Raw genomic sequence first — 27,894 nt, 5'->3', positions numbered from 1 at the left:
TAATTTTTTCTGTAGAACTCCTAACCATCAAAAAACTCTGTGCGTCTGTGTAAAGATGTACATTGCGTATATATGTATTTCCTAAAACGTCTTAGAAACTTCTGATTTTTTCCAAGACGTTACCAGGGAAAATCCCCGAAGCTTCATATTTAAGTATTCTACCAAAGAAACACAGTTCATACAGTTAATTCTCATTGTTCAGAGATATTCCTATGTTTTCATAACATCAAATGCATTTTAAATAAAGTGAGAGTACCACAGGCTTCCTATTTTTCCCATGTGTGATGTACAATAGTGTAAAAATAGCTACAGCTACTGCTAACACAGACACCAGAAAAGAGACAATGTGTAGCTGAAAAGAAAGAGATCAGAAATTATGTGAACACCAGTCACATGGGGTTACTAGCACATAGTTTTCGACTATGTTCGAGAGACTTCAAAGAACAATAGCTCCGATGGAGTGCTCTGAGAAAGATTTGGTAATCTTTCAAGAAGTGGAAAGCAAAATAATAATTCTACTAGTATCTTTTTCTCTCCTCTATGCACACATGAAATGTTTGTGCAAGCGTGTTATAATCCATGTCAGATATAAATTGTCTTCCAAAGATAAATTCCAAGTTTCAGACTTTTGTGTACAAACTAAGTATATGAATCACACAGTGAAATAAAAGGGACAAAACAGCGTGCTGTAGTTTCTTATTTTCTAGCACTAAGCACCAATAAAGCACCAGGGTATACATACATGATATTATTCACCCAGGACTCTATGGAGAATCTCAGAAGAATTACATATGCAATACACAATTACTTTTATACTTGGATGTTAAGGTTAGATTGGGCTCCGTAACTGAGGACTCAGAAGATGTGTTCAGTTTCCTTTCCCCTTCAAAATTTATGCAACCTCAGATTTTTATCGTTTCTCACTTCTAACAAAAAAAAAAAAGTCATGCCCAGTCTGTGTCTCAGTTCTAAAATATTTACTGTTGCTCTAAAACTACAGTATTTAGCAATTTCTGTAATAATTTTTTGCAATAGTATAACTGATCTCATATAAAAGCAGAAATAAGGAACAAAAAGCAGGCTGTGGAAAATTCTGGCCGCGTTTCAAGTGTAATTCATGAAGGTTATGTTTGGTTTCGGGTCGTGGGGCATATCTATCCTTGGCAAATATCCGGAAGAATGCAGGGGAATTCTGCGTAGGTCTGACTGATTACACTCACAGACATTTGTCTGCCCAGCTCCCTGCTGACTTCAGCAAGGATGCACACCAGCACAGCTCTCCAATAGTGAATTAGAGAATCAGGCCCCAAAGCAAAAGCCCAAAGGCAAGGTACCATACCTTCCTCTGTCTTTTGTATCACATCAAGAATACTCATCATTTCTTTTCACAAGAAAGGAACTGAGAAGCTGGTGGTGTAACTGAAAGAATAATAATAGTAAAACAAGGGTTCACATCAAAGATCTAGCTCCCTGCCCCATAACCAGTCTTGCCACAGTAACTGCAATTTGGAAGAGAGTCACCATATTGTTTTTACATTGTCAATTTACATGCTATATAGATAATTTATTACTTCTAATGTCTCTGGAAAGCAAAAAAAAAAAAAAATCAAAACAGAAAAACACCTACTTTTTCAAAATACAGACCCAAGACTTGGACGTTTTAATATCTAGCCCATTTTTTCCAGGAAACAGAGATAGAACAAATTTTATAGGAAGGTTTAATAATAGGCATTTAGTGTTATATTGTTGTTGCTGAAATTCAAAGCCAGTTTCACCGCCATAGGATTTGCAGTGGGAAACACAGGGGATTAAAGTTAATTTCTATAAAAATCATAGAAGTATTATGAGTATTATGGCAACCACAACTTTACATATTAGCTTTCTCTGAAAATAAGAGCAAAACACAGATTTATGACACTTTTAATTAGGATTACATTGCATAAATATAGCCCAAGGGGGGGAAAACCACTGTTTTAAACAGAAGCTCAAGTTTTTAATATCATAAATTTTTTACTAATCCCTCAAGATAACGTGCTAGAAATGCTACAGATATAATGTTTACTTTTTCCATATACAAATATCTGACTTGATTATGAAAGGTGTTGAACACCTTCAATGCATATTTAAGCCAACAGAAGTATGAGTTGTTTTAGAACCCTGCGAAGATTTACTCACTGTCTGAGCATCAGGTCTTTTATTAAAATCAGTAGCGTTACATAATTTGATCAAAACTTTGACTGTGGAAGTAATGGTTTTTATCTCTTCTAGATCTTGACATGGGGCAAGTGTATAATATCCAAAAACCAACTGTAGTTTAGAAAAGTAACTATGATTTAGGTCTAATTGTATGTTAATACTTTATTTAATTTTAATCAAGTTAAAAAAAAATCAAAGCACTTCAAGCAATGTGACTTTTTTTTCCTAAGGTGTAATTCAGATCCAATGCAAGTAGTCCAAAAATGTAATTCTGTTTTATATATTGAGGCTATCTGAGCCACTTAGGAAGCTCATCATGCATCCCACCCTCACCTTCCTCATCTCTAAAACAGAACAGATAGAACAAGACAGTCATGTTAGTTGGGAGGGTGCAATTAATCCAAACAGCTGAGGCAATCGAATAGCATGGTGCTACCGAAAGAGCAACACCGGTCTTTCCTTCCCCCTCTCCCCTCTTAATTCATCAGATTCACTTTTGATTGATTCATTAGAGCTTCACCACCCATGATGTTCCTCTGAACCTTTTGGAGAACTAAGGTCACTAAATTCGCAAAACTACAATTCACTAAAACAAAACAAAACAAGATTAGTGACCAGAATTAGCTTGCCCAGGACCCAAATCAGCACTAGAGCCAGCATACAGAGGGCGGTACAAGGTCCTAGGAAGGAGAGAGGGAGATGGAGAGCACTGCTTCTGGCCCAGGGAAGTGCTAGATTTGCTAAGTCTGTCTCATCAAAACAGTATCTGTCGGACAAACTGGATAACATGCCAAGTGCTACTGTTATTTTGAAACTAAAATGCCTTCCAGGTTTCTCGAGTTTCAAAACTCATCAATAACTGGATGAATTTTGCACAGAATCCTTGAATAACATCAGATAACACTTATTCTTTTGATTGGTGTATTAAGGTAGAGGGATGTCAGAAATTTACCAGCAAACGTCGGTAAGATCAAGTTCTATGAGCATTTTATTTTTCTACAATTCTGGAATCATCTCAGGACTCATGTGCTGTGACAGCCCTATACATTTTCTCATTAAGCTTCAGTAGGATCAATCCGTAATGTAATTGCACTCCTGAAACAGAGTGAACTATAAAGAGAACTCTCCATAAAAAGGAGATGAAGGGTCCACAGGAGCATTTTTATTCCTCAACACTCTTTCTCTTTACATTACAAACATGCTTCAAAAGAAAATTGAATTAACCTATGAGTGCCATTTAACTGTCAGATATGATGCCAATGGGCACTTGTAAAAGATCAGACAGTCAGAGACAAGAGGCAGGCTGTGCAGTGACAACATCCAGCACTTTGCTGCTGTACGATGGAGTGTGTTTAGTTGCAGTTTGAATCTTTACCTGCACACTATCTCACAGCATGCAGCACAATGGGCAGATTTAAAGCACAACATGTTTGTTTGTTTATTCAGACAACAGAAAAAAATACAGTGAAACCTCCCCTAACTAATCAGTGCAAGGACCAACACAGAAATGCCTCTTGGAAGTGCTTGCTAAACCAGGGGAATATACCTTCCTACATTCATCTAGGAATACCTTGAGGTAATTTCTGAAGACAATATATTATTTCAGAAGACTGGTCACTCCTAAGTAACTCAAAGTAATCACTATTACTGAGCAACAACTTTAACTGTAGACATCTTCAGACCATTACCTTTCTGGAAAACGTCATTTCTGTTATAGCCCAGACTACTTTCAAGTACAGTACAATGTAACTTTTGCAATCCTATTAACTTGTTTCTACAGGTAGCTGATCACCTGTAGAATATCACCAAGTAATATTTGAAATTACTTGGATTTTATTTTTGTTGATGCATAGGATATCATATGCTAAGTTTCTGCTCAGAGAAAATTTTTACAGCTGAGAACTATAAACCTCTAAAGATGTGGATTTCTGCTGAAAGCATGAACAGATTTAACTACAGATGTAAAAGGAAATATGGGTTTTCAGTTACTTTAACATTATGAAAAACCTTTAATATAAAAATATAAAAAGAAATGGACAGTTCAAGGTAAAACATTATCGGCAATCATTTCCGTAAAAGTCCTATCTTTATGACTCCTGGCTGCAACCTTTTTAAGGTCTTTTCACTGATAGTGCTTATCTCAGTTTTCGCTTTAAAAGCTTCTTTCTTTTTAAATCTCTTGCAATGAAGTACCCTTCAAACTAGAGATGAAACTGCTAGATTTTGACTTTGTCTAATGATTTTTGACCACTAGCTATTCATAATCCCAACTACCTTCCAGTATCAGAACCACTGACAACATGGTACAAGAAACTCCAATATTTAGAAGGCACAGCCATTGAGTTTGTGGAAGCTGAGAGTTATTTCACACCTATGAACAGACCTAAAGATCAGATCCAGTAAATAACATCAGAATCCAGATGTTACCCACTGCAGCTCTGAGCTCACAGGCACCTGGCCCCGATGCTCAGGGATCCAGAAGCCTGTGCTAAGGACTTCATATGTGAGGAGAGACAAGCGCTTCAAAGTGGGATTGAAGTCTTAACCCACGCTTTAAAGAGTTGACCAGAATTAGCAAATTGCCACCAAAAAAGGCTCATCTTAAACCCAGTCTCTCTGCATGAGATATCAGATCCATGGTTCCAGAGTCTAAAAAGGAAAGGACACTATTCACGTGAGAAGAACTGAGAAGGACTTTATAGTTTTGTGTAAAATTGAGAGCAGCAACCTCTCTCCACCACCAAATACAAAGCACATCGTGAGTTCCTCCTCCTTGGACAGCAGGAGTGCAAATCCACAACCTTCCACTCTCAAGAAAACAACCTTGCAGCTTGTGTGAACACGCAGGACAGAATGGGACACTCTCAGTCACAAACAAAAGAGCTGCTTCTCCAGAAGGCAGTGAGAAGCAGAAGATGGCATGGCCAGTCATGTGCTGAAGGCACTCCCACCTTCCCAGCACTGTTTTACGCTCTTAGATATTGACTAAAGAAAGTTGCTGAAGCCCTTCATTTGGGTTCAACCCTAGGTATGCCATGTGTGATCTTCATTTGCAGCTACCCGGTGGCCGACCTCTGCAGTTAAACGAGATCCTTCTCTGGAGCTCCGAAAATAGCCAACGGGGCAGTAATTTCACAAGTACGTAAGAAAGCATTGATTTTCAATAGGATTTAGGTGCTCCCAAACTTTCTAATTGATCAGAAGGAAGAAGCTGAAGAGAATAAGTAGATCAGTTATGTAATGAGGTATGCTGCTGCCCGAAAGCAGAAGTATTCTCCACATCCTCCAGTAACAAACTGAAACAAAAAGAGGGATGAGACAAGTGGCAGCAGTTACCCTTAAAGACAAGGAGAAAGAGCAAGAGTGTAGCCTCCTGACAGGCAAGGAAAAAGACTGGCAAAGGAAGGAGAAAGAGAAGTAGAAAGATGAAAATGAGAAAGAGAACAGAGTGCACAAACTAAAAACAGTAGGCTAACAGAGAAAGAACAAGTCAAGTGAGGGAGAGAGGAAATACAAAAGAAATATCTCTGCTGACTTTAGAATTTTTTGTTAATCACAGGAATGTCTTTCATATGCATAGTCATGAGCAAGAGATCAGAATGGAAAGAGAGACACAAAAGGGTGAGAGAATAACAAACAGGAAACATCAGACAAATGCGAATGGGACACTGGTATGAAGATGAGTCAGATATGGAAAGGGAGAAAAAGAAGTGTTTAAAGAAATGAGAGAATGGAAAAACTCAGAAAGATGCAACTTTCAAGCTACTCAGCTGTAACGCTTGTGGTTTCCTTATTTTTACAATATAGTTATCTGGCAAACGTCCTATTTTATGAGCACAAGAAAAAGATGGCAGTGCTAGTGCAAGTATTTTCATTATATTAGTATTTCTCACTATTCTGAATCTTAGCAAACCAATAGCAAGAAAAGAAACAGAATATAACCTCTACTTCACCTGTGCTCAAACTCTGCAAGGGCAAGGGAGCCTCCTACCACTCAGACTTCTGCTTTATTTGAAGAACAGTTTCTTGAAAATATTTTCAATTGTTGGCAACAACAGCTTCCACAGAACCTCAGAGGACAGTCAAACTCCACAGCAAGAGAGATCCGTATCATCCTAGATGTTTTCCTGCTTTCTCCAATCCCTATCTGACTGTAGTCAATTAAAGTCGGGCGATTGTTGTTAGAGCCTATGGCTATTTTTATTTTCTCCATAGGAATGTCTCTCCACTACCCTATGCACATTCATTACGATATGAGGGTGTCTGAATGCTGTAGGCAGCGTAAGAGAACCACAACTGAGCCCTCTACAGTAGCCGCCAGCTCCACTTTGCAGTAGAGCGGCTGCAATACTGTACATTTCATAAAAGTATGAAGTGAGAGATATGATACATTTGAGTTGCTCTGTAATTTTTTAATGCTCTTTGATTTTCAGACCTTGTTTGGGTGCATGATAGCAAGACTGAACAGAAAAGCTAATACTGTTTACCTCACCTGGAACATGAGAGGCATTCAGCACGAGGCTGTCTGGCGCACTATTTTTTTTCTGATCTTCGGCTAGTGGATTTCTCAGTTCCTTTCAAATTCCTTTCAAACTCTTTGGCTGTTTTCCCACGCAGACACATACATGTATATACTACAAGATTCCTCTGAAATGTAAGTCTCTAAGGTTCCATGAAGAATTTTATTTTTTCCCATATATCTTTCATGCCTTCCTGCAATTTCTGCAAAATAGTTTCAAAACAGTAACACAACCTTTCCTCAGACCACATGGAAAGGATTCTTTCTGCTAGAAACCTCTTTGCACTAAATGTGCTAACTTAATTTCACACCACATCAGAAGCTATGATGACAGGAAAGTTGCACAGCCTTAGAGACTACAGAGGAAGGAATAAGAGAAACTGCATTGTCATTTTTCAATAGCACAGCATAAGGCGACTAAGGGTTTGAGCACAAAACCTTCCTCCCACCACCACTGTGACAGCTGAAAAGGCTGCTGCCCACAACTGCAGTCAGTGCTCACTTTCCCCTGAGACCTGATATCTTACTTTGACAGAAGACACTAGGGAGTGATAACACATGCAAATATGTAACACATTTGAACAGGTGGCAGCCTATCACAGCGAGGTTGGGGTAGCAGCTTTTTGGGGTAGTAGCAGAAACAGGATGCGTGGTGAAACCACAGAAGGACCAAAGTCCCTGCTCTTGCCTAGCTGCACAGTTCTAGTAAGGAGCTCTGTAAATGCAGTAACACACTTACTCACGCTGTAATTGGTTTACAATTTATACACCTATTACTGTTTTAGTTCAATAGCTATTATGTATTAGCTTGAGAGACAGTTTCAAAAGCATCTAAGCCACTCAGATATATCCCACTGAAAACTGAAGTCAAATTTAGTTGTCTCAGTCATTTAGACAAGTTTACATTATTTTTTGTCATCATGGCCCACATTCATCCAATCTAGTGCTAGACATATCAATCAAAGAACCTAAATTAGGAATCTAGATGTCCTAGACGCTCCCTACCATTTACACAGAGATAGGCATCTCTAGAGGTCGCTACAGCTCACCTAAGAACTACAATGGCTTTTTTTTCTCTCCCTTGACCATGGCAGGAGCATTGCGTGACTACGCCTTTACCTCAGCTCAGTGTCTCAACCAGGTGCTTAAAGTTAAATGAAATAAGCCTAGGTCATCCTCATTTACGCACACATACACACACATATCCATGTATAAATACAAATAGGTGAATATGCACATACATCAGCAGGTGCATGTGTGTGCACTTTGTGGTTCTTCAACACAACTGCTCTTAGCATGCTTTTATTCAAGCAGTAAGCTGCTCTCGCAAAAAGTCAGGATAGAATCTTATTTATCCCAATGACCTTTACAGAACTTCTAAGCCTTTAATGGGTGTAGGTACACTTTCCAAAACTCTTATGTACTGGCAGAGCAGGAGCCTTACACAGCAGAGAAATGAACCCAACTAAGATAAAAGAAAGAAAAAAAGGAAAAAAAAAGAGAAGAAAAACAAACATTACAAGCAAAAATAGTAATTAGAGATTAAACAGAGTGGTAAAGATTTTCAGTTCTGCAATTTCCTTGTGAACTTAACAATACACTGCTAATGATGACTTTTGCTTGCTCTCTTGATACGTCAACAGAGCCAAGACAAGGCAAGCGCCTGTTTACAAAGGAGCCCTCCACTTTTGTGGAGCTTTATGAAGAAATGTACATGGTTTTGCCTACAATCCACTGGGCTGAGCCTCCAAAAAACTACATTTGCAAGGTAGCATAGAGGCAACACATTACATCAAGTGTTTGCCGATATGAAGTCTAGTAGTAAGAATTTACCAAAAAATATTGTTTTGTTCTTGACTGTTTTTAACATAAAAACCTGGCACTCCGCCCTACCACGACAGCATGCTGCACTAATGGGAGAGAGGAGAGTCAAATGTCCTTTGCACCCCACTCAGGTCCCTTCACGTTTTACTTATGAGAGCTCATGCAGATAATGCACTGCAAAGTCAAAATCTGTTTTCCCACCCAAAATATTGGTAATGCCTTTGCAGGGCACTCTTACCATCAGGTAGCCAGATGGAATCACAGTCTGTCGAAAAGAAACAAACACAGATCAATAACTACAGTTTGATTCGCGTGCCTTAAATATTGTCAAAACATGCTCTAGGAAAAGGCTGATGGGCTTCACAGTGAAAGCTTAATGAACACAAATACTCCTGTTTAGAGGAACTAACACCCACAGGAGTTAACTGAAGATGGATAAATATGTGCATGCAGACAGGACAAGTAAATAAATAAATAAGGATGGAAAGCATTTCACCTTCTTTCAGCCATTTATAGTTAATGATCTCTATACTACACAGTTTGTAGTTCTCCAGTAACAAGAGAACTCTGGAACATGTGAATGAGAACAAGAAAGCCCGAACTCTGACAGATCAAAACCCAGATCCTCTAGCTTTAAATCGAAAGTAACAGTTTTTTTCCTATTGATTTTTTCTCCTTTTTCATTTGTGAAAAATTGATTTTGCTTGTCTGTGTTTGTTAAAGTGTCTGCACTGCAACTCAGTGCTTACTTTAATCTTTGTATTTATTCATCCGTTCCTCCAAGTCAGTCACGTAAAATAAACGTCTGGGAGTCCCTTTCGCACACTCACTTGCCTTCTCATAAAATCTCAGAAATCATATTCTTCCTCCATTAGGACCAAAGAATGACACAGATGCTCTGTAGTCCCTAATGACACTCAGAGAGGGCCCTCCTTTAGCCTGAGACCCTCAGAACATAAAGCCTATTTAATGTATTTTTGGAAAAGAACACCTCAGAATGGCACTGACACCTGAGAAAGAGACTATATTAACTTATGCTCCCTCCGACAGCCCCCTTGAAAGAAGCAGAGCAAAAACTCCATGCTTGATGACACCTGAAAGCCATAAGGAATTTTGGAATGAAAAAGAACCCAGAAACACACTGGAAGAAGAGATAATTTTGGAAGGTTAAGATGAAAAGGCAGAAAGTACTCAAATAATAGAGCCCTCACCATTACTTATTTTCTTTCACTTTCTCAGTATGGGAGAAATGGATTTAACATAGGAACCCATGCCACACTTTTTCTACCTACACAATTCTACTGAAGACAGTTGAACTATCTTAAAAAAATACCAGACAACTCTGGTCCTTAAAATCCAATGGCTTTAAAACTTTAAAAAAAATAGCATACAGAGACATTAAAAAGAAGAAAAGAAGAAATGATGTAACTGAAATTTTTCCTCTGGGAACGATTTGAGGATTAATCTGAATGAAAAAAAAAGTAATTAAGGATAAATCTGTAGTGCTTATGAAATACTAATATTTTAGCACTGAATCCCTCCTACTAAAAAGGAATTCTTAATTCTCAAACCAGGCCAGATTGTGTGGTAGTATTTATGATGTGCACACATGTCCACTCTGAATACGTATGGCTTATTTCACTTTTGAGCTGAACTAAGAATTGCAGATGTGAAAGGCATTAATCCACTTTGGCAATCACGTCTATTTCCACTAAAACTTTCACAGAAAAATATTTAAAAGGAGAAATACAATGAAATATATTTACCTTTCTAGTATTGCAAATAGCTATTAAAGATATTAATACAAATTTCAAAATCGCATGTAGCAATTATTTTGCTTATAATAGGAAACTGAACTTTGAGATAATTAGCCATGCTGTAGACTTACACATTTCCAAATTTAGAGTACACTCCTATTCCAGTATCCTTTGAGCATTTACTATTTTGGGTTTGATTTAAATCAAATTATTTTAAGCCTTGCATGACTGTGTGCTATTGTCTTCCCTGTTCTTTGAGTTCAGAGGCATAAATAAAATACAAATTGTGCTATAAGCGCACTCCCGTTATGCAGTTCTACTATTTATTTATCAGACTAGCAAAAACAAAGAGATGAAGTAATTATGACAGAAACAAGAGGTACAAACGTAAATTACAAAATACACCTAAAATGCATAGAATGATCTATTTACAATTCACTAACGCAACACATCCTACTTGTAGGTTATGGGAAGATTTAAAAAGGAAATTAAGTGACACTGCACACAGGTCAGGGACCAAGCCTCCAAGAGATGGGACCTCAGATGACAGCCCTCCTACGTGGTTAAGTCCTAAATGGACAACCACAGCACGGCCTGTCCCACTGCAGCTTCTACAGCGAGCTCCTACAGCATACAGCGAGGGGGAATCAATTTGTTATATGAGTACGTCATATTTGGTGGATTATCTACGCAGTAGCAATTCCTAAGGAAAAAAAAAAGAAAATTCAGCAACAACGTTATTCATGAAAAAAAAAAGTCTTACACTATGCACACAGATGAATGATGCATCACTGTGCCCAGAGGAATATTCAGGCCAAAAGAGGATGCCAGATAAAGGGACAATCATTCCATAAACCAAACACAGTGCTAACTAACTAAATATAAAGAGACATCTTTCCTTTTTGAGAAGATGAGAAAGCACTTTCCTCCGAATTTGGGATTGTTCTAAACTTCACAAAATTTAGCGAGCTACAATCATTTCATTGCAGTAATAACTGAGAACTGAGAGCAGTAACACAGGACCGCAAATTTTGTAGTAAACGGAATTTCTACTACTGTTCAAGCAGTTAAATTCAGCTTTACTCCACATAAGCTTTAAACACTGAAGTACCTCAGGCAGGAGCTTGGTGACCCTACAGTTTCAAATGCTCAATAAAGGTGACCAGGTCAAATTTAGGCCAAGGTAAAATCCTCAGACTGCATTTAGTGTTGACACAAAGCTTCAGCATCATTCCAATCTGCTGCTCTGCTCTTGTTGCTCCAAATTACCTGCTTATGTAGGCATAGCCTGAAGCACAGAGTTAGGTGCCTCAGCTGGGTAGGATGAATCTAACTTTGATATTCCTGACATTCTGTGACTGTTTCAAATTCCTTTTAAAATAGAAATTCACACAGCATTACCTAAGAAATGTTTTGCCAACATTACCGAATCAATATTTGTTTGATATTTTATGATTCCTTTTACTCTCCTGGACTTCTCCTTCTTTGAGCCATTTTCCCCTTTTTTCATGTGGGCAGAATGTTTAAAAATGTATACAAATAACTATAAAATCATTAGAAAGAAGCCCAAAAGCTGAAGTACTGAAGCTGGAGCGCTAGGGAGCTTTGCCTGGAAAATAAAAGATGATGTTCTGGGACTGTGAAAGAAGGACACTGATAGTCTGCATGGAGGTCCTCTAATCAAACACAGGCATCTGAACAGTGTGACCTTGCTGCAGCAGCATATCTGAAACAGCCACCTAAGGTTCCTCTAACTGTCAAAGGAAAAAAAGAGGTACTTCTGGGGCTGATTCCTATCATTCTAAAGTAGACATCTAAACAGACCAGACTAATAGATCTTAGAAGTGCCTGCTTCTCTCTCTTTGACAATATGGGGCACCCAGAGTGACTTGTTCAGCTGCAGACGCCAGACTTCTGGACATCGGGAATCAGCCGGGGAACTCCAGACCATGTTGCACGTCGACTTATCAATAGTAAGGATTTAAGCCACAATAACCTAACCATCATGCCATTTCAGAGTTAACATCCAAGTGGAACAATCAGGCCAAAACCACACCTCTGAGGTTAGCTTTTAAGTTGTCGAAAACCAAAAACCTGTAATAGTTTATTTTGTTCACATATGGAAGTTTCACTTTGAAAGAACTGAGAAAAAGCATGTTCTTGTATAAATGAAAGTTAATGCAGCTTGATTCCATCACAAAAAGGTGAACTGAGTGCAAATCTCATGGTTCTAGGTATTCTTGCTAAAAGGACTATCCTCAAAAGGAAAGGTGGGGTTAAGGAGCTGCATGCAGGTGGCAGTCCATCAAGGCACATGCTGGTCACTCCTATAGGCTCTATCCCCTCCCTACCATTGCCTCTTCCAAGCTCTGAAGCAGCTTCCTCCACATACCTGTCTTCACAAAAATGCATCCATTTGGGATCGAAAGCACCTCTTCGTTCCACAAACCACAGACCCCTGCTAGAGCAAAACAGCATCATGCAGATTTGGCAACCAGCAAGCGGCACCTCTGGCAACGCAAGCTGCACACCCAACAAGAGCTGCGGCGAGGGGCAGAGTAAGGGCACACATTAATACCACGGCTGAAGGGAAAAGGTGTGCAGCTGGGCAGAGTTAAGGCATTTTCAAAGCCCCGACCCCAATCTGACCTGTAATGGCCTTGCAGTTTTAACATGGACATTTCCCTCCCAAATAAAATGCAGTCTCTGCTTCTTGCTGCAACATTAATGAAAAGGTGTTATTCCATTTTTACTTGTCCATCTAGAGGGACTGAAAGAGAAAGTCACTTGGCCTATGTGAGCAGAATTTCACAAGCAACCAACTGCATGAAGAGTACTGGCTCACAGTACATGAGATACTTTTCCCAGCTGGCAAGATTAATACTTATAGTATTTGCTTTATGGCTACAACACCGATGTATGCTGGTTTGCTACAAATTTTCTTGATTAAATCATCTTACTTAAAAGGACAAAAACCCATCTTCCTCTTGTTATACTTCATTCCTTTTAATGAATTTTCTTTTTTGTTTTAAAATTCACCTCCCCTACTATTCATAAGGAATTTATATGGAAAAATACAGACAGTCTTCCTCTTTTACAATATTTGTTGTCAAATACAGGCTTGTTATTATTATTTTGTGGATATAACTACAGAGAATTATATCTTGAAAGTGAGTCTGGAGGTGCTTGTTGCTTTAACCCGTTTATTTTGCCTAATATGTAGAACAGAACAGAGCAGATGGTATGTTCTGACCAAAATTATTTCTATACCACGACAAGCTTTAAAACCAGACTTCTGGTTTGGTACTGCTTGATTACTCCTTGTTCCCCACCTCCCTGCCCCAATATATATACAGTAACCACTAATAAGAGCTGAGAATGAAAAGAACAGCAGCTAACATATATTGAATTGTGAAACGCAGGACATCATAAAATTTATCAACAGTAGGTCATTCTTATAAGACTGCTTTTAATCTTAAAAATTAAAAGTCTTTCTCTTCTGGATAGCACCTTTCATTGCTAAAACAGTTTTTTTTTTCCTTTAAAAAAGCAGCATTTCATCATTAAACATATAATTATGTATAAATATAAATATAAATATATGAAGCCTGCATAAGACCATCTTCATGCAAGTACCTCCAAATTTAATTAACTTCCAAAGCAGTAATTTCCAGAGCATTAACACTTCAAATGACTGAAGCGGAGAGTGGGGCACAGAAGAGTTAAGTGATTCAACAACTTCCTAGAAGTCTGCCACAGAAAGAAGAACGCATCAGCAGACTTCCAATTGCTTGTCCTGAATTAAAAATACAACTTCAGACTTCTTCCAACTGAAAATTCAGCTAGTTCAAAAATCAAAACAAATTTTACTGCCTTCACAAACACAGTGGCCAGAACAACCAATTTCAAGAAATAGTTTGGCATGAGGAAGATGAATCTTGGTCACAGAAATTTCAGGTGACTGTTTTGTTAATATTTTGTGTCCCACAGTTGCAGAGATCAAGTATAATAAGAGAAAAGCTGCTTTTATGACATTCCGGTGCGTGCATTTGTGTGTGTGCGTGTGTGTGTGTGTGCGCGTGTGTTCCCAGAGGAAAAAAAAAATGTGTCTCAGAAAGCGCTGCATGAATTATTACTTCATTTAAATCATTTTGCCCCAGGCAGGGAAAGAGATCACACAGTTATAAAACAATCTCAAGTCTGCCAACCATAAAGAAAGGAAAATGTGAAAGGTACAACGATATTTAAACAAATTGAATTAATTCTGCTTCATACAGGTCCTTTGCTCCACAGTATCTGAGCATCTTCCAAAAGCATGTAAAGAAACATAACTCACATCTGTCATCTAGAGCTTAGTTTCTCTCAAATTCTTCCTAGGAAAAAACACATGTGAACTGTAGAGTTTGGGGGTTATTTCATTTTGCTTTTCATCTCCCACATGCATCTGCACATTTGTTTATCCTCAGTCATGAGAACGTGGATGATTTGAGAATGACCTCAGGGAAGACGAATGGAGTGGCAAGATTAGAAAAGTTTGAGAAGCATTAAGAAAAGGGATGGTCTGTACCAATAAGCCAAAGAAATTTAAAAAAATGAGGAAGAGAAAATGGATATAAAACTCCTCTTATTCAAGAAGTTTTGCTATATAAAAATTAACTACCACTATCTGCAACTGCAATTTTCTAAAAGACTGCTAACTCAAAATGCACATATTCAGGGAGATCCAGCCTCTCACGACTTTTCTAAAGGCTGTAGGGTACAGTGTCCTAAACGTACTCCTTTACTCCTTTCATTTCAGCATTTTCTCACAATAAAAGCAGTTCCCTCTACTTCTTCATTAGTATTCTAAGACCGCAACAAATTGACTTTCTGGAAATGTAACTGAGAGCTCCGACATTTTTTTCCATATACTACGCATGGAATTCTCTGCCCAATTCCCATTATTTTTCCTTTCCTAAAATATTAAGAAATTTCAACTCTTTAGGAATCTGTGAGCCAACAAAGACGTTGGAGAATTCTCTTGCTGCAACAACTGCCTGCTCAAACAGGGCACAGCCCCAAACAGGAAAACAGAGCTGCAACATGTTTTACTGTCATCTGATGGGCTTATTTGGATTTCATTTTGTCTTTCAAACAATTTATGTAATTAAAATAGTATAAATGTTAATAGGCTATTCTCAGTACAAACCTAACACTTAGATTTCAGATACTGGCAATCACCATCTAATATTAAGTTTACTCTGTCTTCAAAACAGAAGAAACTGGAAAAGAAAAGGAAAGTGTGAAATGTGATTCATGACAGGTAGTTAAATGAGGCAACTGTAAGTATAGAAGTAGTAAGTGTTGCCATTCTAACTCTCTTGCAAATGAATCATTTTCTGAAGCTGCTAGCATTCAGTATGAAATCTTCCAAGCTTGATCTGTGCTTGAAGATTATGATTGTTTTGGAGGAGGCAGAGATTATAATTTTTTGCTCATTCTGAAGCATGGGGAGCGGGAAAGATAACTACATCAAGAAACGATTTCCCCTTCTCTACCACAAATGTCACCATCAGCACCAAAAAGCTTTCAACGCTCCATTAAATTTTTTCTAAAAATCACATTTCATGTAATATCTGTGCTGGTAAGCCTTCTAGTAGCACTACGCTCACATCCCAGAGCTTTCCCTACGGGCATTTCTGTCTTTCTTTCTGCCACCTGTTCCTTGATTTGGCAAATGAATTGCACTTTTCTTTTTAATAATATGTAGGCCCTTTAAAACGTGGCACACTTCTGTTCTCAGACTTCTGTGTGGGTAGCAGAGTCACTTTGGCCTTCCAGTTTAACTCCTATTCTGGTCCTTATTGGTCTGTTTATAAACTCTGTATTTCTGAGCCCAAACCCAGATGATCTCCAAATGACTTTAAAGATACATATCAAAAAATCACCCTTGGGGCCAGTTATTTTCTTCTTTCTTTGGATCCTTCCAATCCAAATTAATTAATTAATGCCCTGTCCTCTTGTGCAGCCTTTTCCCGCCTCAGAAAAACCCCGAGGAGCAAGCCAGCCCAGGGCACCATCGCCCAGTAAAAGAGTCAGCCTAATCTGACAGAGAAGGTGCAGGTAAAAACATCCAAACGATCTGTATGTAAGTGGAGGAGATGAAGACAATCTGAAGAAGAGGGCATTAAAGCTACATAGCTTGAGAAAAAAAAAAAAATAGACAGCGTTTTCAAACAAGACTGGACTTCTCAGAACTTAGGCTTCCAACCTGAGATGTTCTAAAGTCGCTTGATTTTAATTGTGTTACTGCTCTCTTAAAGGTTAAGTTTTGGGGTTTTTTTTAATGGTTGGGTATACTAACACTAATTAGTAATACTACTAATAATAATTAGCAATAGTAATTAGTAATATTAATTACTAACACTGATACTAATTTATTGTAATAGAGTTCACAATAATCTCATAGCCCCCTACTTATTTTCATTAGTCTGCAATATGAATTTTTTCCAATCCAACAGCTTCAGATCTATATCTGAGGGGAGAAGAGGAAAAACATCCTTGCCAAGCTTCTAAGCACTTCTTCCACCTGTTAAATTTACAAATACAAGAATGCAACTAGAAACTCTTTACTAAACTCCCTAAAAGCACTAAAATTCCCTTCTTAGCATGCTAAGTACAGTTTTCAGTGATCTCCTCTGTTCATAAAACTGTGAGGCCAGAGGGGCTTTTGCACTGTGACCTAAAGCAGATAGAGATTTCACCTGTTTTAGAACAAGGATTCCAAAGTGCAAAGCTCCCTATGGAAAATGTGTTGCTAATAGCTGGTTTTTTGTTTTTTTTTTTTTAAATCACAAGGACTCCAGCTCAATTTCTCTGATCACAGCAGCATAGGAGGGAAAAGATAGGGTTCTTAAGCATGTTGAGCTGAAGAAATTTCTTACGCGGTACGCCAAATAAAGCCACATAACAGCTGCAAATAACAGAATTCCATGAGCTCCACAAAGACATAAAGAGATTGTGGACTGTAGGAAAGTGAACACCTCCTTATCAAGGAATTTTACGAAAGCAATTGTTACATTTAACAAAGTAAGCATGATCTGGACTGCCCATTAATCCATGCTATGTATAAATTCTGCACAAGAGCGAGGTACATTATCAAATGGAGCTAATCCAGTTGCGCAGCTACAAACTGAGCGAGGAGGTGCAAATCAGTTCGATTCGAGCTCTTTGTTCTTTACTCCCCACCTGGAGAGTTTATCATCCGGCCAATCTATTTGCCATGCTTGTAATTCAATAGTAGCAGTGACCAAAACAAGCTCAAGTCTGCACTTTGCTGACCTCTGAGGAAGCAGGTAAATCAGACAGGCTCAGAATTAACCGTCTGCTAAATTTCATCAGATTTCCCAACAATGCAAGATGCCAAGTAAGAGCTACCGAGTAAAAACCAAACTATCATAGGTGGCATGCTACAGGGTTTTCCCACCGCCACCATGCTTGCCTAGTTGCACTGATTTCAGGAATGATTCCTATATAATTCATCAGCTGAGCTTGCAGCAGGTTAGCAAAAGGCAGTCTATTCATGCTGCTCTTTTCCGACTTCCCCGGAGGGATTTACAATAGCTCTGTGGGGACGGCTCTGCAGTAGGCTGGGCAAGCTCTGGAGGAGTGGGTGCCACAGGCAAGATAGGAGGAGAGGTGCAGAGCAGTGGTACTCAGGCTACAACCCAAGAGCTTTCGACAGCCAGGTACCCAGATCACACAAGGATCAGTTCAAGCCCAGATTACACCTACAAAATCACAAGAGACCTCATAAAAGATAGTACTTATCCTACAACATGGACTAAACAACAGGTAGGACAAAGCCTGGTATCGAAAAGGTTCAGCATCCCTGTTAAGCATTCATTGTAAAGCACCAGAGAAACAAATAGCCAAGACTAAAGGGGTAAAAAGATTAACAGACTGCAGAACAAAATGCCAGTATAGAATAGGAAAATAAAACTTTTTTTTTTTTTTTAAGAAGTTGATTAATACAAGCTTTTATAAAAACCAGCATAGCAGATTAAAAGACAAATTCATGTCTCTGTTGCTGTACAGAAGCAGATTTGCAATGAGGAAGCTTGGCCGAAAATTCTTAATTTATCTTTGGCAATTTAAACTATTTTCATAGAAATTACCATGAGAAGGCAAAACTGACTGACTCTTTCTCTTTCTTAAAATATGTCAGCCAAATATCCTGGCTCATATGTCTCATTTGTTATCACAGCCAAAGATTAGTAACTGTTCATATGTGATGGTTTATGCATAAATATAATCTACCTTCACTGGAAAATAAGCATCACATGGGGTGCACGTATATTCAATCTTTACCCAGGTTTGTAACTTCCATGGGCTTCCACTCAGATCAAGAGAAAAATATATCCCTCATAAAAAGTAAAAATTACTGTAAACCTCAGAATTTCTTTACCAGTCAATCTCAATCTAAATTCCAAGCTGGCTGCAACTGAAACATATTTGTTTCATATTCAAATGATAAAAATGATTTTACAAAAATCCATAATTTCAACAGAATCAGGTTAACACAACCTATCATTTTCAGAAAGCCTTTTCAAAAAAACTTAGTTTCTGTAATAGAGCAAAAATACTGACAGGATTTGCCTTTTAACCCAGTGAAGCACAAAAAGGGATTGTAAGGAGCTGATCCTCTCTATTTCTAGTGAAACCAACCAAAATGACAGGGGCCTTCCTCTTTCCTCGCTTCTCTCCAACATGAATTTCATACTAAAATTCATTTGGTGTTTTGGAATAGTTTGATCTTTGATCATTTTCCATCTTACAACAACTATGACAGATGTGGAAACATAGCAATTTTATTGTTATTAGGAGATTTTATGACAGAATTTATGCCTCCTTTACATACTGTCTCCCACTGGTATTTAAATTTTTTTTAAATGAAATTTCAGCACTCTTGCCTGCAATTCATACTGAAAGCTACAGCGGAATCTTTCAGGTTTGTTTGCAGTTGTGGTTACCCTACTTCTTATAAACACGGCAACTTCCTGTCAAGGTTCCCACTGCTACATCAGGTTGAATCATGGCATCCTTCACAGTCATGACCCCTGAATGCATTCATGCTACAACTCTGTCTAGTTCTATCAACTACACATTGTAGCGGGATAGCATTTCTGAAGTTACATCCAAAACAGGCTGTCTCTTCCCAAAATCAGCTAGGGACCTGACAGCATCCTCCTTAGGTAGCATATGGCTAACATGGTTATATTTTCATGTTTCAGAAATAACACTGTTTTCATTAAATGCCTGCATATGAAGTTCATGAAACATTCTTAAAGGCACTGTGGCAGCAAACGTGGAAACCTCAAGGCAGGATCCCTGGAGCAAATTATGCATCATTCACTCTTCTAAACATGCAGATGCAAACATATAAGATAAAGTTGTTAATTAAGTGAATAACAAAAACTACTTTTACTACGTGAGGTGAATTAAACAAACAAACAAACAAACAAACAAACACAGAGCATCTTATCGCTCTTTGGTGATCCTGTAGTGGATACATTTATTGCACAGCAGGACATTAAATGTGTTTTCCTATATACTGATAAATTATAAATGATGTGTGTCCTACTTCTTGTAGTACTACTTTTCCTGTCATCTCTTGCAGGACTGAGTCAGTTAATGGCACCCTTGGCATTTCTGACCTTTACTTTGTCAAAAAATTTCCATTTTGTTGTTTAAACAAAGGATTCTGCCTGCAGCCCCTGGCAGTCACCATTTTACTTACCCATGGCAACCTATTCTGTACAATAATGGCATCAGACTAGCTTGACACAGAGCCATGTGCATGTGAGGCTGAGACTGACTTCTTTAGATAACAAATGCATAGGTGCCCCTTCAACACTTCATGCCGAGACATGTGCAAGCCCCTTCAAATCATTCTGTATACTAAAACCTCAGCAGGGTTGAAACAGTGATGCTGTCAGTCATCAAGAAAAATTTCTGCTGCTGGGGAAAAAAAAGAAAAAAAAAAACTTTCTTGCTTGCTTTCTGTGTGCCTGTACCTCCAGCTGCTTCAGTGCACTGTGTCAGTGTATTAAAATAGAACTGGCTCGATGACTTCACTGGTTCTCTCAAATAGGCCAGTTGGCAGAACTAACAAGTCTGCTCCTGGGTAGAAAAGGGTAGGGTTTTTTTGTTGTTGTTGTTTCCCCCCCACCTCCCTCCAGTCTGAATGTTCACTTTCATTCTGACTACAGGAAAAAAAAGTCTCCCTTTTGAACACAATCTGAAAAACTCACACATCCACCCACACCTGGTGAGTAGGAAGCCTTCACGAGTGTCATCTTATTCTGCAGAACCTAATCTTCCCTTTGAGAAAAAAAGAAAATCTAAACCTTATTACTGCAAAGGCAACCTTCCCAATACAAAGAAGCGTACAGTGAGACACTAAATGACAAAAACACTCCCAATGCTGCTTTTGTACCTTGCTACACTGCTTCAGAGTAAAAACATTCCTGACCAGAAAATCTGGGGACAATCCTAAAACTGCCAAGAAAATCTAACAATTTCACACTGCTGTTATTCTGGCTATGTGCCATACTGCAGAAAGATTCTGGAGAGGCATATCAGCAAAAGAGATGCAAAGAGCTACAGGGCACAGTGAAATCCAATAGGAAAGTTAAGAAATGACTGAAAGAGTGGAAGTCTCCAAGGTACCTCTGATGCAGCTAAAAGACTGAGGGGATGAAGATTCAACCAGTAAAACAGTACAAAATATTCCAGCAATTCATCTTACTACTTAAACAAACTTCTCTAAAGCATATCAATAAGTTCATCAGAAAGTCTGCGTCAGTAAACTTCAGTCTGACAAGACCATAACTTGGGGATATTTTATCAATGCTTTAAATCTTTAGGCACAAATCAGCACACAGTACAGTGCCTGTAATACATCATAACTTTGCAGCCCAACTTCTGGACAAAGCCAGAAGAGAAACACTGCCAAAGCTGTATCTTTATTACAACTGCCCATGCTTGCATAGCTGGCATTTTGGAAGACAGCTATATGTAATTTCTGTACATTGAGCCATAGAGGAGCATTCTGGAACTACATTAATGGATCAGGTGGCACAGTCAACGTGTTTTCTTGCCAACACCATATTTGGCCCATGACCACTCTACACCTTTTCATGATCAAATTACTAAGAACACGTGTAATCTGTGTAAGAATTCAACTGAAGCCCAGGTGCGGTCATGATGCAGACACAAAACATTACAACTCTTGCAGCAGTCATCTGTGTCAATATAAGAAGGTCTCAAAAGGAAAAAAGGTTTAACCTGAATCTATGTGAGAAAACTATGTGAAAAAAGCAAAGGAAAAAATAAACACCAAACACACAGTCTGCTTAGCATGTTTTGATCTACTCTTACCATCACCCCAACTGGATACAGCCTGCTCTCCCTCAAGCCACAGAAAAAAAGCAACAGAATCACTCCTTGAAAGCAATGTCTCCTCTGACCATCCCACAGTCAGCTCTTGATCCTCAAGGAGGAGAAAGAGGGAAACAAAGAAAGTCATTGCCAAGCTCCAAGATCTCTCTCAAGAGACCTCAAAGGGGGGTGGGAAGAGGGGGTAAGTCCTTCAAGCTGGAAAGAGGGTTAAATACACATGACAGGGAGGCAGCAGCTGGAAGGAACATAGCTGAGAGGAATCAAAATGCTTGGGAGAGGGCTATAAGAGGAGGCAGGAGCTCCTTAGAGGGAAGAACACAGGAACACGCTACTGAAAGAAAGCTTGAGAAGCCAAATCAGTCCTGCATCCACAAGAAGCAGCTCTTAAGTAAAGGCAGGAACTAGATATAGAACTGAGCTTGTTCAAAGAGCAGCTGGGAAATGAGCATCACACAGTCATAATCACAGAAACATGACAGAGCATCCTTGTCACCGTTATCTCATGGCTGTGCAAGACTCAATATTCCTTCCTATCAAAAAGCAACCTTAAATTGTTCTCGTCTTATAAAGCAAGTGGGTCCAAAAAGATTGTGGATGGCCAGTTTCCTTCTCTTATTTTGCTACACAGACTAGCCGCACTGATCCAGAAACAACTTGAAGAGAAGAAGCTCACAGGTGCTAGCCCCTAAACTAGCAAAAATGTTTCAGCCATTCTTTCTCAATATAAAGGACTAGATGTGACTGAGTGACTGAGCTAGTGCTTATTGAACAATTTCTCTAAGACCTCCACCAGGGGCTGGCTCAACCAGCACTGAGCTGAAACCATGGAGAAAGCTGTCTGTCTGCAGAAAACTATTACGGTACCATACACATGAAAGCTGGCAGTCCACAGTGAGGAAGACTTCAAAAAAGACTAGCATCTCATTCTCTTAACTCTCCAATACTAAAGGAAACCTGACTCCAGGCAGGCAAACAAGAAAAAAAGGTGAACTACAGTAACAGACTAACTGACCTAGATCCACACAGGAGGAAGGTGATTTGTCCTCAAAGTCAGAGGCTAGCACACTTGGAAAGTTCATCCGAAATTTTAAGATATTCTCCTAGGGAAAAAAGAATTCTCATCTCAAATAGAGTAACAATCATAGAATGGTTGAAGTTGGAAGGGACCTCTGGAGATCCTCTAGTCCAAACCCCAGCTCAAGCAGGGTTGCCTAGAGCACGTTGCCCATGATCATGTCCAGATGGCTTTTGAATGTCTCCAAGGATGGAGACTCCACAGCCTCTGTGGGCAATTTGTCACAGCGCTCAGTCCTCCTCACAGTATACATATATATATTACATATGTAAAAATATATATCAAATAATGAACCCTAGTTCAGGCCTTGGACACTTGTAGGAGACATCCCTTGATTAGAAAAGACCTGGTTACAAACCTATTTTGGGTAATCACTATCACATAATCTTCATCACAAAGACACAATAGCATGCCCCTCCATCTCTGTTATATCCTGTATGGCAGAATATAAAAGTCATAACGTTAGTAGCTTAAGAGCTGCCACATCAGGGTGTGACTGGCTGGGATTTGGCGCATTTCCCAAGTCTGTTGCTGTAGACTCTGCTAAGAGCCACAACAGAGGGGACCAACGGTTGGTCTTTCTACCTCAGATGAGCTATTTGTAGATCTCGGACAAAATTAAATCTCAGAAAACAGATGGGCTGCCATGTTAGAAGGAAAACTCTCAACAGACAGATTACCAAAAAAGCTATAGGAAGATCCTCAAATACAGAGAGAACTGCGAACTGGAGATAACCCAGCATGCGAATCAAAAGGAGATGGAGCCTTTAGACTCAGTAAGAGAACTTGTTGGAATAAATCCTCTTCTAGTATTTTAAAGGGCCTGGTGTACACGTAGCAAAAGGATAAACACAGCTGAACAGAACAACCACCTCCATTTGTACTTATGGGTAACCCTACGCAAGAAGGGGTTCGTAGGAGATATTTTTATTTTTAACAAAATAACCATCACTTACCCGAATGCTTTGGTTCCTTTGTGAGTCTTTTGCAGAGTTGCTACATGACTTCTACGTATCTTTTCATAGATAGTATCTTTTCTGTGAATATATAGAAGTGGCACAGGACATCTGAGTTCTGTTCCAAACACAAACTAATCCCAAGATGATACCCCAGCAGCATTAGTAAACACAGGTTACTTCTGAAGAAGTTCTACTGACAGTCAAGATGACCATAGCCCAGAACGTAACAGAATTACTCAGGTTTCTCTCGCCACCTTAAAGATCTAGGCTTACACAAGAACGGAATACCAACTTTTGTGAAGCCACACTTGCTTTGGGGGCTGGATTTTAACAACTGCATTTTAGTTATAAACAGATGCTTCTGCATGGGCTGTCAGGGTAGCATTATATCACTACAGAACTAAGGTGAAACCAGTTTTGTACATCACATAGAACTATCACTAAAGAAATACACACATGGGGATACTGGCAGTTAAATAGGGGGAAAATGTTGGGAATTGCTCAGTAAGGAGTTATTTTTGACCAGTCACGGCCCTCCTCACCCTCTGTTGAAATGGTTCCATGGTACAAATGATGCCAGTGATAGAATCCCATTCTGACATTTCAGCTGGTGCCACACAACACAGAGCTACTAAATGGGGAAAAAAGTAAGTACTTCTGAGGGGACAGATATTTTGTTGGAGAGGCATCAACCTTCTGGCAAAGAAGAGAGGTCAGTGGTTAGGTTTACAAGCCTTTTACAGCAGGGAATATAGGCAGAGAGGCAGCAGCAGCTGGGAAGCAACACAGCTGCAAAGAATAAAAGCACTCAGGAGAGGGAAGGGAGTAAGACAGGTTGGACAACCTTCCCAGATTACACACTACATACCAAAATCTCCATGTGGTTTGAGAGCCACAAGACACATACCTCATGCCTTGCAGGAGCTGGGGGGAGATGACAATAGATCTCCAGGGGTCTGGTGTCTCCAGTGCTGGACACAGAGCTGTGTGCTAGGGTGATCCAGCAATGTTAGCCTCAGCAGAGGCTGTTGGCTTGCCTCCTCCTACAGCTGCGCAGTCTGATGAACCCAAAACCCCTATGCCACAACCCTGCTTCTGGACATGTGATGGAGTTACCTCATGGGAGTTGCATGTGAACCATAGCACACTGGTCAAATAACTTCAAAATAGTCATCTATCTTTTCCAATCCACCTAAAAGATGACTAATAGCGATGAACTGAGTAGCTGTGGCAGAACCCACCCCACAAAAGGAGAAAAATGAAAAAGAACATGCACACAAAAAGGAGGGTGACCGAAGAAGAGTCATGACTGCTCTGCTAGGTTTTAGAGTTATGACCCTCTCTCTAGCAGAGAGGACGCCACTGCAGAGAGCAGAGCCTGGGAGTCTCAAAAGGTTGATAGTGTCCCTGGGGATGAATCAGAGTATTTGCACAAGTACCCTCCTTCATGTAGGGTAGCCATTCCCTTTCTATTCCTGCTTTCTCCATTTATTTATATGCATGCACAAATGAAATCTTAGGAAATGTCATGCTTTCTTTAAGACATAAACCACTGAGGCCTTTGAAACATGGCTAGTAATCCTCAAAGGTGTAATGGCCAAGGCCTGTAGGTCAAATAGGCCTGCAATGGTTTGTACCAGACAGTTGCTGTCCTCTCAGATGGGTATTATCCTCAATAAATTCACTTTCCTCCCATTTTCTGTCAGATTGATCTATTTCTTGGAAAAAGAGATTCAGAGATTACCTTATAGTCCTTAAGAAAGGGAAACTTCAAGGTGCCACTGGGCAGTAACAGCCCAGCCGAAAACCTGCAATATCGTCTGGACGAAGGGCCAGGCTAGGGCTTTATTACATCGCCTCTCGGGAAAATTTCAGTTACATTTTTCATCTGAGTTTGCTGGTGCTCTGCCCAGTACACATGTCCCCAAACCATCTCCACAATTGCTGTCTTGGTCCTGGATTATCTTACTCGGTAGTTTAGGGATGCCTGAACTCTGCTCTAAAAATATTTAGTTGCCTTTTTTATTTTTTTTTTTCCCATCCACAGAGGAAAATAAGTTTTCAGAAGAACAATGCTCTGGCAATTACCTCACACTGGCTGTACACGGGAGAAGAAATCTATCCTTTATGAATTGCTCTTGAGACTAAACGAAATTCATGAACATGCCAGATAAAATTCTCAGAAGGTGGAAGAGAGGGAGATGACTATTTCATACCTCTTTCCCAGTCAAGTCTGAACAAATTTATGGGTGGGTGGAGGGGAAAAGTGAGGGAATAGACTAGATTTAGAGAGAGATGAGCTGGAAGAAGTAGAGATGCAATTTAGGAATAAGAAAAAAAAAATATTTAGTTGAGTAACTCTTCTAAAACATGAAGCAGAAGGAAAGGAAATTAGGGCAAAAGGGAAGAAAAAAGTGATAAAAGAGAAGGATTATGCAGACATGTTCACATGTCACCATCTCAGTGCCTGAGCTGATTTGATAACCGTCCACAGCATATTATTAAAATAAAGTCTTCAAGAAACCTTTATCCTTGATTCAGTCCTTGCTTTGCAGATACCTCAAACACCACAAAAATATAACATGCTTTTGGTTTTTTTAATTTAACATATATCAAGAAGAAGGTAATGCTGGAAAAAGTTACCCCAACTATTCATCTTGTGCTATAACCTATGCTATAACCTAACGGTGGATTTCAGCTCACGTAACACTGGCTATGTAGACACTTACTTTTAACTACAGTTAATTGTCCAGGTTCCTGCGTAGTCAACAAAAAAAGACAGGCACCTCCAGACAGCAATTTATGTTATTTTAAGATTCATTTCTGTGATTGGTGGGAGGAAATGCCCTTTGGAGATACCTGTCTTTTACCACTGCTGATGAGGATATCTAGAAAACTAAGTTAAACTAGATGCCTAGCTACAATGCCTGAAAGTAGCAGAAATGAATTTCATCCTAGCAGAGTTTGCAAGTTACAGAACTACCTGGTATTTGGAAATAAGCAATCTAGAGAAAATGCCATTTGCACAAAATTATTTGAGATTTTAAATCCCTGGGGGGAAAAAGGAGGGATACGGACATGGGACAAGGACAACCAATTGACAGACTTTTAATATTTACATCTAAGGCCCATTCTTTGAGTCAAAATTAAGTAAGAAACAAGAGTTTTGATGGTTTCATGGGGAAGCGTACTTGGTACTTAACTTCTGCTTTTTTGATGTTTATAAGCTCAGAGCACCGTGTAGGATCATCTGATAATGCCACCACACCTTACTGTGGACTGCACAGAAGTACCAGGGGATGAGAGCTCTTCTGATTGATCCCTTGTTGTCAATGTGAAATTTTTGTGAAACATTGCAACAAAAAAAAGGATCATGAAGAGCCAAGACTGAAGATCACCAGGCACTGCACAAAGTAGAGGAGAAAAAGACGTCATTTGACTCACAAAGTAGTTCCACTTCTCCGCAGCACATTTTCTTCTCCGTAGAAGACGGGAGAAAGAGGCTGACAGACAACAAGCTAACATGATTTGCTATAGTACCTTTAACAAGCCGTGCTTGATTAATCTCCCCTGGCTCTTCTCCAACCACATTTTATCAACTTATTCAAAGTGAGCATTTAAAGCTCTTTAATACCTTGCTACTTTTGTTACTGCTGAACAGAGACATTTGCCAACTAAGATATATATCTGCTAAAGCCTGCTAATGTCTGAGATGTTGGAGGTCATGTTTTTGAAAAGTTCTAATTCAAACTTTCTAAGTGCCTCAATAAATTGAGGCCCTCCCACTGGAGTTACACGCGTGCATAAGACAACAGAACTGTACAGAAGAGTTTAGATAAAAGTCAGAGAGATACACTAGTTTTATGATCTACCCAGGACAAGTTTCACTATTAAAAATATCCAAGTAATTTTAGGAATTCTTTTGCCCCATTTTCAAATCATGTATCTGAAAACAAATCTTTCAGACAGCATAAGTGAGAAGTAAGCGATCCCTGAAATACATGTTGGCCTTTGCACTTCCAACAGTGCCTCCCCTCTCTACTACCCATTCTCTCCCCCTCCCCCAGAGATTTACAGAAGTACCAAATCCTGTTCAGGATTCCTTGAAAAAATTCTTCATCC

The 27,894-nt window shown here is 39.2% G+C and overlaps 1 protein-coding gene across 14 annotated transcripts in view; it reads right to left on the bottom strand.

Moving 5' to 3' along the window:
• Positions 1–27,894, bottom strand: part of KLF12 (KLF transcription factor 12) — a 277,654-nt gene that overhangs the window by 222,702 nt on the left and 27,058 nt on the right. For 2 of the 14 annotated variants that reach the window (XM_068929643.1, XM_068929637.1), the window contains exon 2: positions 23,770–23,850. The exons of the other annotated variants lie outside the window; for them this stretch is intronic. The gene's annotated coding sequence lies outside the window, so the exon portion shown is untranslated. The remainder of the gene's footprint in view (positions 1–23,769; positions 23,851–27,894) is intronic. 14 annotated transcript variants of the gene reach the window in all.

This window comes from Struthio camelus, chromosome 1 (assembly GCF_040807025.1).
Source record: "Struthio camelus isolate bStrCam1 chromosome 1, bStrCam1.hap1, whole genome shotgun sequence".
Lineage (NCBI taxonomy): Eukaryota > Metazoa > Chordata > Aves > Struthioniformes > Struthionidae > Struthio > Struthio camelus.
This window is presented reverse-complemented; position numbering and strand designations above follow the sequence as displayed.